This window comes from Hesperophylax consimilis, chromosome 18, assembly GCF_061612785.1.
Source record: "Hesperophylax consimilis isolate HC1 chromosome 18, BYU_Hcon_1.0, whole genome shotgun sequence".
Taxonomy (NCBI): domain Eukaryota; kingdom Metazoa; phylum Arthropoda; class Insecta; order Trichoptera; family Limnephilidae; genus Hesperophylax; species Hesperophylax consimilis.
This window is the reverse complement of record NC_142853.1, coordinates 14,746,967-14,764,450: the sequence shown is the minus strand read 5'-3', so window position 1 is coordinate 14,764,450 and position 17,484 is coordinate 14,746,967. Positions and strand designations below refer to the sequence as shown.

The window sequence follows — 17,484 nt, the reverse complement described above, 5'->3', positions numbered from 1 at the left end:
CCCTCTTAAATTTATTATGAACCTATTAAAATACATATTACGTGAATTGTGTTGTTCGTTTGGAATGTTGGTAAAAATATATAGAAAATCCGCACGCGCAATATTTAGGCAATAAATCTCGTTTTCTAACAAATTTACTTGTAGTTAAAAAACGTATTAATTAACATACTTCATACAATTATCGGAAAAACTTTAATTTATGTATTGTTTTCTAAATTTGAGTTAATATGAGAATTTTTTGTTGTTGTAATGTCACAGCAAAGTAGTAAATTTATCACATAAGAAAACAAAATAGTAGTACAGAAACGTATTTGAAAGCAATTACCAATCTTCACAATCGATTTCGACATCACAATCTAAACTTCAATGAAATGTCGACGTGAAATGTCAGTAAGAACAAATCTCTTTGAAAAAATTGTTGTGGCAGTTAACATTTGCTAGTGGCATAGCAGCATAAATATCTTTCGGTTCCTAGTTCCTTATTTGAAAATAAATAAACAACTCCCCTTTCCAAAGCCGCGTTGCCACACGCAAGAAAAAGTAATAACAACTTGAACAAGACAGTGTTAAGACGTGTACGTTCCGGCCATTAAGGTGCGTTCACACGCTTCATGCGAGCACTTTACCGCACGGTTTTTTACCTCACTTTCTTCTTTACCTCACTCAGCTTTGATTTACAATGCGAATAAGAATGAAGCTAACTATACGGAAATACTATATTACACCCGAAGAAGGGGTAAGTCGAATGGATATGAACTTACTAAGTGTGATTTTCACTCAGTGACACACTTAGATTTACTCCTAGTTACAAAGTTATTAGCATTGTTTTGTGGATCGACCCCAACGACAGCTGGGTAATTAAAAAATGTATATTTGTAGACATAATTTTTTAGCTATATTTATTTTTATGTGCAATAAAAAAATACAGGTTTGAATTTCAGTAATTATTTTATTATATATTGCAGATTGAATGTACAAACATCTTAAGTGTAAATAATGTTCTGTTATAATTCTAAACTTAAAAACTGTATGCGGCATGTTTTTAAACACTTGTTTGTTAATCGCTTCTTCGGAAGCGGAACATTCGGTTGTATAGCTGATTGCGGACGTAATTAAACAAATAATACTAGTTTAAAATCGTCTTCATTTTGGTTAAGAATTGACTCGAAAATCACGTGAACTTTGTTGTTGAGTATTGACCAAATGAGCATGTCTCCTGTGTTCCATTCTTAGACATTTCGCATCTCTCAATATCCTTGTATTAAAAAAAATATCTGTCTAGAATTACGTCTGAAATTTTCCAGCAAATAGAAAAAATATCGTATCATAAACCACAGGCAATACAATTTTCAATTTGGTAGGCGGTTATGGGTACAGCTCGCCGCCCCGGGTATCATTCATTGGATTACCAACATCTCTGCCATAGGTCACGCTAAGAAGTTCGCTACATTTGACGACTTAGCAGGGGTGCCAGGGTTCACAGTGTGAGATTTTACCATTTGTTGCCATCCAACTGCATGTCAGATCTGATTGGCGGAGACCGGTTAATGGAGACCCTCTGACCTCTCAAACCGGACACTTGAACTGCAGTAGGAGCTATGAATTTATAAGTCCACTTCCTAACACCCTTCACATCTTTTCCTCCCTTCCCCCAAAAGACCCGCCACAAAGCACGCTTAAAGAATAAAAATAAAAATACGTAAATGCGTTAGTTTCTCGACTAGCGTTTAACTATCAAACATCTAGATATCGTGCTATGTTAATATTAACGAACTATAGATACCGTTACATAGACATCACATAAAATCCCCTACCGCCTTGACCCAGTGTTGGACGTTGCGAGGCTGTGCAGAGTCAACGATCTTATGTAATGGAATAATAAATGATCTCGACGGTAGAAAAGTAAATGGCACTTGTTACGTTTGCTGCGGTGAGATGACAATGTAAATAGATACAGATTTCTATTATTACATATTTGTTTATGTAAAGGTGTATTTTTACAAACGCTTCAATGAATATATTGGTTATTTGTAGATTGAGGTTATGTGAGATTGAAATGCATTGATTAAATACAATTGATAGTATTTATTGTTGTGTAAATTATATCATAATGTAATTTATATTGAACGTGGAGCAAACATGTTGGTCCACTCGTCTGGATCTAGGTGCTGCGTTATTCGCAAGCGCCCGGTTTGGCAAAATATAAATACGAATAACACACACGTAAAGGGCTTTGATATAACTTTGTTTATAACGACAAATTTATTTAATGTATTACGACCGACCGGTTTCGATGAACACAAGCATCGGTAAACGAAGGAAACTTCATTAACGGAGGACTGAATAAGGTTGGCGCTGGCAAAAAAATGTCCAAAGAAGCGAAGCTATCAGTTGGCAGCTAGGAGTGCTGGTACATACCCAGAGGTATGGCAGTGATGCATGGAACTAGCAGAAGAAGGACAAAGAAGACTGAATGCTGAAGAAATGAGATCGCTGAGGCGTAGGTGTGAGATGTATGGAGATCCGCAAAGCATGAAGCCTAATGAGAAAGATTAAGAAAGGGACGCTTAGATGGCATGTAGATCGAATGAGTCTAAGGAGAATATATGACGTAAATTTGAATGGTGGAAGAAGTCGGAGAAGACATGGCATGATCCGGAATAACAGAATAATACTTATAAGACGATGTATTAATGTGAATGAGGCTACGAGTATGTGCCAACACCAAGTTGTTTGGCGGTCCATCCTCACTGCCTATCACTGCGTGAAAACGGAGTGGGGTTAGAATTCTTTTTACAAGCATTATCACAGTACAAAATTAAACTAATCAAAAACACATAGTGAATGCTTATATATACACATTAGATTGAGACAATATAACATGGTGAACCCCCATATATTTTGACCACCAGCCACTGCTGCTCTCAAACAAAGATAAACTGTTAAATAAATCTCTCAAGTAAAGTAAATTAGCAAGGCGCGTAAAGTAAAAACTGTTCTCGTATGAAAGAAAATTGCTTCACAAGTGTATAACATTGAATAAAAGAACAGTGAGATAGCAAAAAAAAAACATAACATAGTTACAACACAATCCGCTAACTGTGGTGGTAGTAGGAGATTTTCAAATATTGTCAGGTTCCACCTAACCCGGGAATGTGTGTCTTTCTTTAAAAATAAATCAACATAATTAGTCAACTTTAGTTGACGCTATATCGAGACATAGCGTCAACTAAAGAGGTGATGAATGGATAGTGGGAACTTCATGAGTTAAGGAGAAATGTACTTATTATTGCGCTATTGGACACATTTAATTGATTATTAAGAATATGAATATGACATGCACTCAAAACTTATTTTTCCATAATGTAACGTTATATACGCAATATGGACATGTTGAAATGAAATGATGATATTTCTCATTGTTCTTTTTTTGTTATTTTAGGTTATGATACACAAAATAATTGTATGTTATTTTTAAGTTTAAAACTACTATAATGTAATAATATTATTTTCTTACTTTGTACTCTATTATATGTTTATTTATAAAAGGCAGTATAGCCGTTAATGTATTTAAAATAAAATAAAATAAATGACAGCTTTCTTTAATTCGACTGCCTCTAAAGTATCTATTTTCATGCCCATTTTTGTGAATATTAAGATGAAATAGACCTCTAGGGAAATTATTTTCTTGACCTCCTTTGTGGGGTTAATGTAAAAAAATATATTTATGGCAACATTAAAAAAACGACTTAAAGAGTTACTCAAGACGAACCCTTCTCCACAGGTTTTCTATTAAACTAATATTGACCGTAACGTTTAAACGAATAACGGCGATAAAAGTTTTCGAGTACAGCGCACACAAAAAAGGAGAAATTGAGTGCTAGGCACAACGTTCTTGCACGTGACAGGTATTTACATAAATTTAAATGTTTACATCTTACTCTTAGTTTAGATAAACATATCTAATATCACATATTGCTCAATCAAAAATTAACCATGATCTCGAGTTTACGCTAGCTTGCAGAATGAATGAATTCTTAAGAAAAAATCTAGTCAAATGTGTCTGCCGATATATAGGATATAGTTGGTATCTAAATACCCTAAATATTTCGCCTAGAGTATCTAAGAGCAGGTATGTTTCTATCTGGTAGGAATCCTGAGAAGATAAGTCGACTGATAACATTCCTGAGCATGCTGACGTATCGACTCTAATTGATATGAGGTATTCTATCCTAGACTGAATAAGCTGTCCTTGACGCCATGAGTAAAACGCAAAAGCTAGGAGCGACAGATTCATAACCAATGAAGACTACCAAGTTGTCCGGGGGCTGATTTTCTCCATATTTATGTAGGTGTATGGCCAGAGAAAGGAAACGGATAAACGTCCTCGAAATGTGGTGCTGGAGAAAAAGGATTCCATGAAAAGCCAGACGTACTAATACAATACGTACTAATCAATTCTAGAAGAGCTAGGGATCCGAATATTAAATCATAATAATTGCTTATTTGCATTTTTTAATGTACTTTGGACACGTTTTATCTCTACTAAAATAACAGAAGATACTAGCGATGGGCCATGACTCATTTTATTAAGAACGGGAGCCCCGGTACCAGCTCAATATTATCGTGCGGCTCAAAGAGTCGAGTAAATCGATCGACGGCTCAATTGAACGAGAGCCGCGAGCTCAGAGCGTATGAGAATACTATGCTCGCTCGATAAACCTCCCTCGGTATAGCTCCCAGAATACGTCCCCCCCCGATATGCTAGAGTGCTAATATTACAAAAAATGGCGTATTATTATTATTGTAGCTGAAAACTACTTTATTTTGGAAAAATTGTTTTTTTTATTCGACGAAAATCGATTTTTAGAAAAAAAAAATCGTTTTCAGCTACAACAACATCAGAAATGTAATTTTTAATAATATTAGCACTCTAGCATACCCAAAAGTCTTAGTAGGTGTAGGTACATATAGATACAGGGTTTTCCAATAAGAGGTGTTATTTTGATATTCAAAGAAAAATGCTATTTTTTAATATAAATGATCAAATGTTTATTTCATTATAAAGAAGGTATGCCGTTAATAGTGAAAAATAACATCAGTAAAATGACCACCACGACCACGCCTACAGGACCATATCCTTTTCATGAAATTTTCCATAACTAAATCGCAAAGTGGCTGCCTTATGTCCTCGATAGCCTCACGAATTCCATCTTTGAGGTCTTGAATCGACGCTGGGCTGTTGACGTAGACCTTTTTTTTCACGTAGCCTCAAAGGAAGAAGTCGCAAGGTGTTAAATCACAAGATCTCGGTGGCCAATTGTGATCACCTCTTCGAGAGATAACACGGTCCGGAAAATTTTCCCGTAAAAGATCAATGGTTTCGTTGCTTGTGTGACACGTAGCGCCGTCTTGTTGAAAGTAAACGTTGTCCAGATCAATACCACCCAATTCCGGCCATAAAAAAATATTAATATTCAAAATAACACCTCTTATTGGAAAACCCTATATAAGCCCAGTTGTCGGACTGTCAGTCGCCGTTCACGTCTCTAATAATGAAATAACAATTAATACTTGGACAACTTTAATAGCGCTATTTTTTTATAAAATATCTTCTAAAACAAAGTAATACAAGTAGTAAAAGAGTTGTACGAATACGGCTCATTAAAAAGAGCTATCTCGATTGTACGGCTCGCTCATGAATGAGTCATCGCTAGAAGATACCTTCAGATATCTCACAACCCAAATTTTTTTACTGAAGTCTAATTAGACTTCATTAAAAAAGAACTTGGTAATCTGATAATCAAGAGCAAATTAGAACTGAATAGATGTTAAAAAAGGCTAATTATCTATGTAACCTACTTTCTTTAAAACTGATACCAACGTGCTTCCCATTGAAGCCAAACATAGAGATATGCCGATTATTTATGTTATTATTGCTGATAATGCCAACGGCCGCTCGGAGAATTCACGTGATTAGTCTGAACTATCAAATGTGGCAATATTTTTCCAAACATTACAAACTGAATGGAAATATTGTTGTGAAATCAAAAATACACGTAACTTAACCTAATCACCTGCCGCAAGTTCCCAATATTTATTTATTATTTATTTATTTATTTATTTTTCATGTTCTCCGTAAAACGGTTATTCACCAATACATTATGGAGAAGATTACAAATTAGACAAAAAGTATAGCAAAACACATAAAAAGGTCAGTTTCACTACTTTGTGACATACGTCAAAAGATAATTGTTAAACTGCCTGTAGGTTACGTTAAAAATGTCGATGGTCAATGCAGACTCGTTGAGCAGTTCAGTCGCTCTGTTGACTGGGGCGTTCTGATAGGCAGAAGTCCTCGCTTTTTGAGCATAAAAAAGGGTATGGGACCTTCCACGAGTATACTTGTCTGGGACATATAAGTTAATCTCTTTCAAAATAGGTGGATTATGTATAGTTCCAGAGATTATCTTAAAAATTAAATTTCACAAACAACACGATATATTAATACTATTATATTTCCAAATTAAATTTTAAATTAAACAAAATTTTACGTACCGACTAGAAATACGAGGCAAAGTGCTACATTTTTCTGTGACAATTTTAAAACCAACTATGAAACTCATACACCTATAAATAGACTACATCATTTTGGCAATAAATTTGGGAATATTGTAGACATGCTTAAAGATTCCGTATTAGTTATAAAACGAAATCTTTTTAATCATTTTACTGAGATGTATGAATTCACAACTCCGTAGTGAATACACTTTTGTTTTTATATGTTTATGTTCCTTAATATAATATAATATATTCAACAATACTCTATACCTGTGAATAGTTCATATTAACTTGCTCCGTAGTAAAGTGTATTTTAAAAACTATAACGCTCATATTAAAAGTTACTCGGAGTGTTACGTGTTCGTACTACAAAGTTCTAAAATATTTTTTTTATAATATCCGAGTTATTTAAAGTTCCTTCCGAATTAAATCAGCAAAACTATAAACAATACAATTTGCTTTTACGCGGGTAGTACGAAAAAAACATTAATTCAAGATGCATTGCCGAGTGTGCTCAGAAACTCTACGTACTGACGAGTTAAAATTCACGTGTGCCGCATGCAAAGGGGCATTTCATTTGGCTTGCGGAGGTATTATTGAGAACAAATATCGTCGACTTAATCAAGAACGGCGATCTCAACAAGTTTGCAAGCATTGCAATTCAGCCAAGCCCGGCGCTGCTAGCCCGTTGCAGACAATCAGTGATACTGAACCTTTGGAGCAGATTAAAAAAGTTACGGATATTAGTTCAGCGATCGCCGCTCAGACACCGACAAATCTTAAAGATATTCAAGATCTAGTCATGAACAAGACGTCCAATCTGGAAAAAACACAAAATGATATTCTAGATCAGAATAACAAAATACTTGAAAGTATTCAATTTATGAGTTCTCAATATGAGGATTTCATGGCTAGAATCCGTGACATCGAACTAAAAAATGATGAACTCACTAAAAAGAACTCAACCCTGGAAGCTAGGATTTATGTCTTGGAAAAATGTGTGGACATGCAGGAAAGGGAACTCAAAGCGAACAACATAGAAATAAGAGGCATCCCAGAAATCAAAGGAGAAAATCTGCAAGACGTTTTTTTCAATATCTGCAAAACAACAAAGTCCTCCACTGATACAAAGGACATTGATGCCATTCATCGCGCAGCAGCAAAAAAAAACAACAAGAGTCATCCGAGAGAAATCATTGTTAAATTCAAAACGAACATAGCAAGAGAAAACCTGTTAACAGACGTAAAAACTTTCAACAAAAACAAACAGAATCCAGAAGACAAATTGAACACCTCAAACATCGGTATAGCTGGTTCCTGCTCGCCGATCTTCATTTCAGAACAACTAACATTTCGCGGTAAACAGCTGTGGTACAAGACACGAACAGCGGCGAAGGAGAAACAATATCGCTTTTTTTGGATTAAACGGGGGCAAATTTATCTTCGTAAAAACGAGGGAACTAATGCCATTGTTATCTCAGACGAAAGCAAATTGGCTGCGCTTTGATAATTTTGAATTAATGGCTATTCTTTCGAGGTATGTCTTGACCCGTGCATTTATGTCTCGCTCTATATTTCTCCATATTTGTTTCATTTCCTACCCTTCTGGAATTCATTTGTTATGTATGTTATGCAGTTCCTGCTACCTTATTTTTATTATTATTATTTTTTTGTCTTCTTGCTATCTCTTTCATAGTACTATATCTAATTACATTATTTATACTATATTATTATATATTACTCATATTTGTATAATTTACTACCGTTTTCTAATTCATTTGATATCAAGCAATTCTTGCTACCATTTTGTTTTTACTTCTTGCTATCTCATTAATAGTACTACATCTAACTACAACATTTATACTATATTATTTATATTAAGCACATTTACCATTTTAACTACATTTGGAATCGCATTTAATTATATATTACTCGGGAACCAACTTCTATACAACACACAACCAACACATACTTATGATTCAATTAAATTATGATACCGGAAATGATTCCGGCATAGATCTTAACATGAATGTCATTGATGATATGAACAATCTAAATAACTATAAATGGTGTGCTTACGGCGTTAAAATTATACACCAAAATATAAGAAGCATTTCTAATATTGACGATTTTTTAATTTTTCTGGATCAATTCAATTACCAATTCGACGTTATTATTTTATCGGAATGCTGGCTTAGTACTGTTAAACAAAATCACCAAACTTCTGATGTTTTTCAACCTAAGATTTATGGTTATGCGCCCCTGAAGCCTGTCTGCTCATTAGGTACATCACTACTGTAAAGCGTATCACATTTGTACGTCGCACACTAACTCTGTGTGAAACTTGGTACCTACTACGGTAATGATTTATAATAAATACATAACACAATATGGCGTACGAAGTAATGCACCAATTTCACCAAAGTAGCACTAAATCAGGTACTATGTATTTATATTCATAGTATATGTTTCATAGTTTATATTTCTATCTATATATATAGTTATTGTTTTTACATTTTAGCAGTAGTTCAAGAAATGAGCGCGGTATATATTCGTATTGCCGTATAATATAATTTGTTCTGAATTCATGTTTTAATTCTAGTTACAACGCTTACCTCATACTCTGTAAATTTTAATATTTTATGTTACCAGGTTAATTCGGTAAATCCGATTATAATATATGCTACCAGATTAATTTTTTCTACTTCTCACAAAACAATGTATGTGTACTTATATTTACTATATACATTTTCTTTATTACACAACTTAGTTTCAGAGAAAAATGAAACTTTTTTTTTTTTTTTTTGGTTTTTGTTATGTAATTATGTACATTTCAGTAATAATATGAACTAAACATGTCAATTTGTCTGTCCTAGAACGGGAAACTTTCCTAGTTGGACAGGCAAAGCATCCAATATGTAATATGTACTTTCTTTTGATAAATAAATAAATAAATAAATAAATAAAATAAATAAAATACATATTTAGCTTTCCGGGATCCACACTATTAATTTGAATTTACCTTAATTTAATCAAAAATCATAATTTATTGTAAACTATGTAACACAACTGTATTACTTGTTACCTACTTTTGAAAAAGCCCATTAGGGCGTAAATAAATAAATTGTTTTTCTAAAGATGGGTTAAAAGCCATAACGAATTGTTGGAAATACATTTAAAAATGTTAAAACTCCCTCACACTAGCGACGTAATTTGTGTAAGAATATTTCGAAAACCATAATTCAATTGAACCGTAAATAACCAGGTATTTTCATAAAAAATGGACACTGTTCAAAATATATAAAATATTCAAAATTATTTTTGCTCATTGTTATAAAAATGTTATTTTTTTATTAATTGAAAATGCAGCTCGGCTACCCTATTGACGTTCCAGTTTTTCATCGAATTCTTAATATTTACATCCTCTAAATTTGTACATCGTAATCATCACTAAATTGTGTTGTTTACGTTTCTGGGTGAGGTAAATTTTCATTTACTTCGGGTAAAATTTCAAATATCGGGTTTCTTTCTTGAAAATAAAATTAATTTCATAGGTTTTCTGTCTTATATAATTTTGCTATGAAATATATCACACTATCTTTTATGCTTTAACATCATATTTAATTTAATTTAGTCATCTGAGAAGTTCATTTTAAGGTACCTACTCAGCCAAATAATTTCAAATTTAGAGTGGAAATTGTTAGTGAAACGTAATGATGTTAGATTTTGAATCATAGATTTTTCACTAGTAAAATGATATTAGTCGTCTCCTTGGAAGACAGTTATTTACGTGTGGCTTAAATAAATAACTAACTTATTCTTTATTCTAAGGTTTGTGCACAAAGGATTTAGATTTTATTTTAATTCAAACTAATTTAATGAAAATGTTTGCCGTGAAAGGAATTCCTTGTCATGTAAAAGAAACGAACCTTTCTCATGAAGCCACACGGAGAAAACTTGCTGATATAAAATACCATTAATTTATTAAAAATCTAATCAAATTATTCGTTTTCCTGTTGAAAACTGGACTGCAAGACTTTAACGAATGAATTGACAGAGTTCCTAACAAAGTATCAGATAAAAGCGAATGTTTTATAAGGACGGTGGAACAAATAATAATATTGTCACATTTTTATTAGGAAAATAACGCGTGCATGTATTGCGTAAATGTATTCTATATGACAAATATTTTATCAGTAAATTGGCATGCTATCCCTTTTTTCATAGGATAAATTTTGCTGTGCAACATCAACTGTGAGCGGGTGTTACGCTCGTGTCCAAAATTCAATAACCTTATAGTCCTACATAGTATATAACTCACTAGCGTTTGATTTTATGTTCATAACCGTAACGTAACCCGTAGCTTGACGGGTGATCAAACGATCAAAACGATTTTTTTTGATTAATTGTTAGGAATTTAGAGAATATAGATAAACATATGCAAGGGTTTATGTATCAACGGGATTAAAACTATTAAGACTTTTTTTTTTGTATTATGCAATTCACCCTAAAACTATTAAGACTTACAAAGCGCAATTTATAACAAAAGAGCAAAGCAAGCAACATCCTATTTATATATATTAATTTATAAAGAAAGTTTAATGTCTCTGCAAATTTAAATGACTTTTTACGTTGTTTCTAGTTTGCAAAATACATTTTGGAAGCCTTCGTCATCTCGCTTTCCACTTTCTCCGTTATTTATTATTATTTTTGTATTGCTAAAATAAACACTAATTTATTATACTTTGCGTATAATGTCAAAGAGTCATTCGAACTATTCAGATAAAAAATATTACATTTTTTATCATGAAAAATGGGTATGTACTGTATTTGGTTTATGTTTGACTTCCAGGTTTTGACATATTATGTAGAAATTCACAAATTGGTCAAATTGGAATGGTCCAAGGCTCTGTAGGGAAGCTGCTTGCACAACGTTGATGTAAGCTGTGCGCCTTAAAGTTTTAGACTCAAGGAAATCAATCGTTTGTGTGAAACCACTATGAAACAATACATGTACTAACATCCGACAGTTATTTGATTTATTTATTTATGTAATATCCACGTTTTTAATTTTCCATTTTTAGTAATTTTATTAATACGTTGAAAAGTAAATGAAATTTAATTTCGACATGTGTATTTATTCAACAGATTTCCCACAAAATTATCACGAGTAAAAGCTAGAAGTGATAATAACAAATATTTGTTCTGACGAATGATTTCACCAATCTATAACTGAGTGACTGGTCTGTAAGTGTCTCCTGCCGGTAGACGTAGCATTACTTACTCATCTCGATTTTGCCACCATTTTTCGACGTGGCCTGCGTACAATAATATTTGTTTGATTTAGTAAAATTATTTAATTACGTATCATTTGGTTCAGTTTTGAAAGCCTTATATGAGAATATTTACTAAAATAACAGCGCTGTAGAAATTATCCGTTCTATGCAACACGGATAGTCTATTGTTTTATACGCTGCAAACCGTACAACCTGGCGATTAATTTCGTAATTCTACGACCAGTACCTAACTATTTGTATAGAAAAATAATAGGTATAAAGACCTTCAATTCACGTCACGCCAATTAACTAATTATTATAATTATTGCTTGAAAACACCTTTTGATCAATTCAAAGTTATTAAATAATGAATTTCACTTTCTCCGGAATCATAATTACATGTTTAGAGTTTTATTGTTCATGTGTGACGATTTTTTTCATTCTTTTATGAAATTTAATTGGATAGTTCTTATCATAAACTGTTTTAATCAAATCAATTATCCTGAAACTAATTTAATGAATGTTTTTCTTAATTATTTTAATTTTGAAGCTGCAGTGTAAACCATATGAAATAAAAACGCTAATTTTAACCGTGCACTAACGATTTATATTGAAAACCCATTTACTTTGGTGCATCACTTTTTTGTGTGCCTTATTTGATGAAAAAAAGATTCTTTACGTAATAATTTAATTACCTGATAATTTCCCAATTCCATTATATCGCAGAATAGTGTTTGACAGCATGTACAACAAATTATCTTAAATAAGTGAATTAGTGACAATACAATTGTAAATCTTCTTCTGTAACGGAAACATCAGGGGTTTCACAAGGAACACACCCAAACCTTCACTATTAATTATCTTAATTAATCATTTAAAATTTGGAATTTATTGCAAATCATTACTTTACGCTGACGATTTGAAACTATTCAAACCAGGAAAATGTAAAACATATACAAAATGTCATTGACACTGACTTTTTTGAGGAAAATACATGATAAAATAATTGATGATTTTTTATTCATTTTAAAATCGTTTGCATAATAAGTATCTTTAAAAAAATATATATTTATCAATTTGCACAGCCCTGATTTGTGCCGCCCCTGGAATCCCTGACACTGACTTGTTTCGGTCAACCTCCACTCCATCTATCACCTACCTGCGCCACAACATCTCAGTTCTTACGACATCATCATTGTTCGCGAGGCATTCAATGGATCTTACCGAACATGGGGCAGTTCTTGGACCGTAGTTTGTTAAACACGATATAACCTCAACAAATCATGAAAATGATGCCAACGCAAAAATTATTTCCATACAGCGCAAGAACCTTTAACTTTAAGCTAAAACCTTTTTTTCCCATTAGCGATTGAGAAAATATTATTATATGATTAGTTTTACTTTATAGAGCAACAAAAAAGTCAAGTTATGTGAGATATAAAGTAGGACTACACAGAAAAGCTAGCAGTTATAACTTATAATATTTTTTATTAATTAAAAAAAAGACAAACATTCCTGGGTTACGAATAACCTGACAATATTAGAAAATATCCTACTATCATCAAAGTAAGCAGAAAATTATGTTTGTGTTGTGATGGAAGACTTAGTCAGCCGAGGGATTGAACACACTGAATGGAATCCAAACTCGATGCCCACTCAGCCACTCGGTCAAAATATAACGAAATTTTCAAAACGTGCGAAAAATCTTCATCCGAAAATCTTAAAATTCTAAAATACTCTCCGTGATCTGCTGTTGTCTGTCAAAACTTACGATTTTGTAAGTTATTATTTTTAAAAATCTTTGAAAACAGGCTTTATATAAAAAAAAGAATACTGTTTAGTTTTGGTAAGTAGGTAAATGGTTTTGATTGAGTCATTTTTATTACTTACTGTCTTATTTCTGAGATATTTTGAGTGCTTATAATTGGGTGTACGCGTGAATGTCATTATTAATGACTAGACATATTTTCTTAAGACCAAACGAAATAATATTACATTACTGTGTATTTTTCTATCGGCATTAAACTAGACTATCATTTAAAAACGAAGCCCGCACTTTCATTTGTTGACTTACCTTCAGTGGAATGGAGAAATCCTCTGTCTCAGCTCCGTCTTCTAATCGTCTCTGCTTTCCTCCTCTGATTCGTCACACTTTTGCGAGAATGCACAGCGCGGCAGAGACGGAGAGATCAGCCTCAGTTATTACTTTTTTTCAAATCAGAACCACGATTTTCTATGTTCTATTGTTTTCACTGTAAAAGAAAAATAAGAAAATATGAGCATTAGTTTATGAAAGATTGGTTTTATAAGATTTTATTTTGCTACATTATATTTAGACGAATTTCACATGGCATTTGACTACATTATTAATTATTGATTTATTTTTATAATTATATTTACTTCACAAACCCTTATTATACTTATTATTGTAAAATTAAAAACTATTTTTCTTTAAAATATTTTTTTAATTTTTCTTGAACTTTTTAAATTTACTCATTGAGTTAAATGAATAAAGAAGATGCTTTTGCTTTCTTCTTGACAGCGAAACGGATGTTTCATAACTCATTAGTTCATAATGGAAATTACATTTTAAACACAGCAATAATAAACTAAATTGTCGCGGCTCAAATTCCACGGCGCCAAAATTGTGAGAGTTTTCTTTATTTCATGTGAACAGATTTTTTCCAGTATTTTTTCGCTTTTCAAATTATTTTGACATGTTTTTGAATGATAATTTTAATAAGTGAATTTTGTCAGTATTTAAAATCACATCTTTTTCAGTGAGTTTATTAATCAGAAATGTTTAGCAGGGTGGTTTAATGTTGACCTTGACACGAGTAGAATTCTGTTTGTTTGATCAGTAAGGATGTTATAACGTCGCCTGTCATTATGTCTTTCTTGGACTAATTAGCCAAAGTGTCAATTGAATGTTAATGAGCTGTCTATTTAATCAGAAGGACGCACAAAAAATAATTGATTATATTCAGTGGCCTTAACGCTTTTAAATTTTTTTACACAAATAATATTGTAGGTACACAAAAGTGCAATATATCCATATTAAAGTATTTTAAACAACGGTTGCGGTGCTACAGTATCCGTAAATTTTTGGTTTGATTCTAGCCATAAAACAAACAAAAAAAATGACAAAAAATTTGATAAATGCTCTCAAACTTTCATAAACTTGTAAATAAATATATACGTGTATGCTAAATATCGCTACGCCATGAAGACAATAGTGTGGTTTGTGGTTTTTTAAAGACATTTTGTTAACCCACAAGTAGATGAAAGAGGTCGGGAATGTCCCATAAAGACATGATACGATCAAGTGATTCAGTTACTCACGAAATGTTCATAGATAATCAAATAATATATTCGAATCTGGTTTATACGGATAAAGCAATAAATTTGAACGATCACATAGATGTGTCTTGCCCAGAAATTGCGTGACGGTCTGATATTTAGTTAAAAAAATAAAATTAAAAAATTCATAATTATTTGTATGTATTTAACACATATTATTTATTTATTGTTATTAAGTTTAATTTGTAGAACTCCATTTTAATTTTTATTTTTTATATATTCAATAATATTGTTATTGAGTTTCTAAAAACAGTTTATTTTTAAACAAATTCTGCTGTGTAATTATTATTACGCGTGGCAGCTGTTTCGCCCTCTGAAGGCATTATTAAACTGTTTATAAACCCAATAACAATATTATTGAATATATAAGAAATAAAAACATATTATTTGTTTGCATTTCGACAAATCATTTTAAAAAGCAAACATTGCTATTACCGCAGTTATTTTAAAAGCATGCCATCACTGCATTCTTCACAAATGCAGCTGAATACAAATAGTGTTTATCTACAAATAGTTTACCTAAGCAGTGATAACATATAACGTAGAATAACACTAATGTGTTTTTTTAAATTTTATTTTAAAATATCACCGTGAAGTGTATTTTGTAAGTGTTTATTATCTGAGTGCAGTTTCCACAGAAGATATTGTACAATCTTCACCCAAAATACATTAACTGGCATTGTAAATCACGAAGATTTTAAATTGTTTAATGTTTATGTAAAAAAACAGTAGATACCACTCGTCTTTATTTATTCGTTTTTTTTTAAGTGCAAATATTTCGCACGAAGCCAGCGGTCTGTGTCATCCCTAAATGGAATATTTTGTGTGAAGAAGAAAATATGATGTTGAAGAGGAAGATTGAAAATCATCTGACTATTCGGATCTGGTTACTAGACACGGTTAAAGCCATTTCATGCATCGTTTCAATTCTGAACAGTGATCCCTATGAACCTACCGCTCTGAAAACTTTTTATAACAATTATCGACAAATACAGAATAAATGTAACTATGTAATTATTTTGCATTATTAAAATGACATTCGTATTTTAAATGCCCAATAGCTCACTATATAAATTTTATTTCCAGCTGATATTAAAAAAAATCCGTAAAAGAGTGGCGACATGCAAATAGTCTGCTTCATCTAAGATTATGTAGTTCCTACATATTATGTAAGATTCATAGGTAGAAATAGTCATTTAATTCTATTAAAGGTATGGTCGATCAAATTTCCGAAACGATGTACACATTTTGTGGTTCAAGCAGTTTAATTCAACCGGTGAAGAAATTTGTGTCTCCGATCGGAGCGAATCGCAGTCTATTACCTAAAATGTACTTACACGTGTTCGAACGCAGATGAAGAAAGTGAGTTATGGAAGTGCGCGGATATGAAAAGAAATAAATTAAATATGATTAATGGTGTTCGGAAATTCGTAGTACAAAAAATTCGAACTTAGTACTCGATTTACTCGGAAACCTCAAAATCAAAAAGCAATACAGCAAAATCAACTCCAAATGTTATGTATATTGACTAATGTTAAGCCTGTATTACGAGTTTCCGGACACCATTAACAGCCTGTAAAAATGATGTAAAATTATCACGAAATCTATGATTCAATAAATATTCTAAGATAAAAATCTTAAGTGTAATTCTACTAACCTAAAATAAAAACTTTTTTTTCTGTCGGTGTATAAATGAGCGTCAAGCCTTAATTAGTTAAATTAATTCTATTAAATAAACAAGTTTATGTGAACAAACAATTAGAAAATGTCTACTCTCTAAAATTTCCTATCACTCTATATTCATAGAGGTTAGTTTGTTGTTTTCCGTCCAGAGACGAGGAATTCTTGAACCTGTTGAAAACAGTTGTTTGATTTTAATTTTTTTTAAAGGCTATTCATGTGAAAATGCTGTAAAATTCTTATTTTATTATGAAATTGCCTGTTAGTGCTTTAAATATGCAGGTGTAGAATGATTGTACCTACCTGTGACCCTTATTTAAAAAAATCAAATATACGATATCGGTTCAACGAAAAAATACTTCGGAAGTTTTTGAAATGCTTTGCTGACTCCATACTGCTTTGGATTTTTACTGCGGAATTTTTATATTTTGGACAAACGAAATACGAATTCATTAATGGGGTCGGCAGATTACGCTATACGTATCATGGCTTAGCATATTTCAGCATATCGCTCGACATACAATCCCAATGGGAATGCACGTCCAGTGATAAGCTGAAATATACCAAGCCACGATAATATAGCAAGCTTATAGCGTGGTCTGCCACA

General features: G+C 32.2%; 1 protein-coding gene across 1 annotated transcript in view; it reads right to left on the bottom strand.

Annotated features, from left to right (window-relative positions):
* Ugt50B3 (UDP-glycosyltransferase family 50 member B3) overlaps positions 1–13,960 on the bottom strand; it is a 118,221-nt gene extending 104,261 nt beyond the window's left edge. Inside the window, exon 1 of the mRNA XM_089642363.1 lies at positions 13,912–13,960. The gene's annotated coding sequence lies outside the window, so the exon portion shown is untranslated. The remainder of the gene's footprint in view (positions 1–13,911) is intronic.
* Between the last annotated feature and the right edge of the window lie 3,524 nt (positions 13,961–17,484).